The sequence below is a fragment of the Arachis ipaensis genome, chromosome B02, assembly GCF_000816755.2.
Source record: "Arachis ipaensis cultivar K30076 chromosome B02, Araip1.1, whole genome shotgun sequence".
Lineage (NCBI taxonomy): Eukaryota > Viridiplantae > Streptophyta > Magnoliopsida > Fabales > Fabaceae > Arachis > Arachis ipaensis.
Window position 1 is genome coordinate 95,482,104 of NC_029786.2, and position 3,072 is coordinate 95,485,175.

The window sequence follows — 3,072 nt, forward strand, 5'->3', positions numbered from 1 at the left end:
AAAACTATATGTCTTATTTTTTGTAAAGTTTAAGAACTTTATGTAATAAAATTTTTTTAGAGATAAAAACGTTAAATACAAAATTTTTCGAAAACCTATTTAAATATATACTCTACTAAAAAAATTCTCTTCTATAAGAATCGTAGCTACCATGCCGCTTTGTTCATCAAAAAGAACAATAATACTAGTAAATGCCTCTTAACCATGTTATTGCTTTATTTGTATTTTGTATGTGTGATAATGAGGTGAATTCAGATTTGGATGGCAAATCAAGGACCAAAAATAAAATTTGCCTACTTATCACTTATACGTTACATTCTACATAAATTGGCCTACAATTAAATGATAATTTAAAAGCTAATAAATACCCTGCTAAGTAGCTACTAGGATTTTTTTTTTTCGGGTGAAAATGAAACTACCTCGAACTATTAGCGAAAATTTGTAATTTGAGGCACTAGAGTAAAAATTAAATTCTAAAAATGACTTGGTCTAGTCTATTCGTCTATTTAAATAAATATCAGATGTTCGAATTTTACCTTGTACAACTCATTGATTAGCGATAAATCCTTAAATGGAGCGCAGATCTGTAACAAATTAATTCTTAACTTAATAGACTAAAAGATACCGTGGACAACAACAAAAAATAACTTGATCTTTAGATGGTCAATATGTTGTATTATTCTTTATTTTTTCATTACCAGAATTTATTATTACTTTTTTAAGGATAATCCACATAAATAAAAAAAATAATAAAAACATATTACATGAATATTCTTATCTTAATTTGGTTATATTTTCATTTTATATAAATTGTTATAGAGTAATACATTTCACAATTTACGCATAAATCGTTACACATCCTGTCACGATTTAGTAAAATTTATATTTAGACTATTTATATCGTGAGAGTCTCCCACGATTCATCAATAAAGTTGTGTGGTGACTCTAAATTATTTGAGCCACCCACAATTTATATATGAAAAAGAAAGCTTACATTGAATCATATTTTTGTTTTTTTGTGATGATTTAGTAAGTGAAAATGACAAGGCAATATAATATAGGGAGTTAGTTAGAGTTCAAGTGACAGTTAAAAGTTAAATTAGTTGAGCTAGTAAGGACAATTAATAGCATAACTAAGAGTTGGTTAGAGTTGTCACTTGTACAAGTAAATTTGTTCGTATATATATATATACACACACCATTATAACAGATGCGGAGAATGGCGACAGAAAATTGGCAGCCGTTTACAAAATCGCCGTAAATTGGTGGGATAACGGTGGTTGTGGTAGCAGTTTGATGACTGTAACAAAACTGAATAATATAGCGGCAGTTTTACGTCCCAACCACTGCAAAGCAATTTAATGAATGCTTCATTAACATAGTGCATTCTCTTCTCTTTTTTCACACGAACTCAATTGTGCAAGGGCGCGAACCACATCTCTGCGAATCCTTGCCACCGTGGTATTCCCCTCCATCAATTCGAATTGTCTCGTTCTTCCCCTTGTTGTGTCCATCGCTGAGCCGCTTCTCCTCCCTCTAATACTCACTACAAGAAAGTTGTCGGATACTGTCGGATTTACCGGCGGATTTACTAAAAAAATTTGACGCTAAAAATCTCACCAGTAATTATTTACCGACAGATTTTTTCGTCTGTCGATAATTACCAACGGATATGAAATTTTAATTGCAAAATTCTGGATCTTGTTACCGTCATATTTTTTTTTCGATAAATCTGACGGTAAACTTAAATTTTAATTTTTTTTATAAAATTTGTTTGAAAATTTAATATATAATTTTAAATATTTAAATTTAATAATTTATAAAAATCTCAATTTACCGACAGATTTTTTCGTCTGTCGATAATTACCAACGGATATGAAATTTTAATTGCAAAATTCTGGATCTTGTTACTCTTGTTACCTTTTTTCGATAAATCTGACGGTAAACTTAAATTTTAATTTTTTTTATAAAATTTGTTTGAAAATTTAATATATAATTTTAAATATTTAAATTTAATAATTTATAAACTAACAAAATTTAAAGTTTTATAATTTTTTAATAATAATTTGTCTATAATTTTTAGTTAAAAGTTCACAAACAAGTTCAGTTACAAAAATTGAAGAAAATTAAATCAAAAATCAAAAGAGAAATTATTTACTTAATATTTACAATGAACCATAGATAAATGATTTACAAACATTTAAAAATATAGATTTAAGTATCCAATCTAAGAACATGTTGTCAAAATCGATGATACCATATGAACTACAAGTCTACAACAAAGGAAGATAACTCATATATACCAAAAACAATAATAATATATCAACTTTCAGGTAAGCATTCTATTAGAAAAATTATCATAGCTAGCAATCCAAGATTATACGTCCAAAAGAAACTTGAAATATCCAACAAGTTGTCAAAAACATCAACAAGACATTACATTATACAATCTAATGATACATAAAAACATGTTCAATATCTATTGCACCACACTACAAAATCGTTTCATACATGATTATTACTTCATGAGAGAGTGCAAATTATTGCTAAATTCATTTTCATTCTACCTTAGGAAAATTAAAATTGCAATTATAAGTGCATATGACCTAAATTAGTGACTTACACCAGAGATATCTTCACATTTCATAATAAGCACGTATTACTTATTTGAACGTCAAAACAACAATTATCTATACAAATCCTAGGGTCCTTGAAAATTGCATGTGCCGAATAAACAAACTAACAAAAAAAGTCAATTTTCACAACAAAAGTATAGCAAAACCCTATAGCAACGGTCACAATAACTTCCATTACTTTCTAGAAAGTTGAAATAGGTATATTATTAATCTCAAAATCTAGAAAATTTTGAGTACCAACTTAATTCTCATGGAATAGTACCCAAAACTATAAATCCAATAATTGCACAATTCAATATCACATGAAAGAAAAAAAAGTAAGTCAAATTTTACGAAATAGCAAACAAAACAAAAAATTTACAAAATCCTCACCTTATGATGCATCAAAATGGCGCAATCAGGCTCCAACTGATCCTTATGCACCTTTCACATGGCA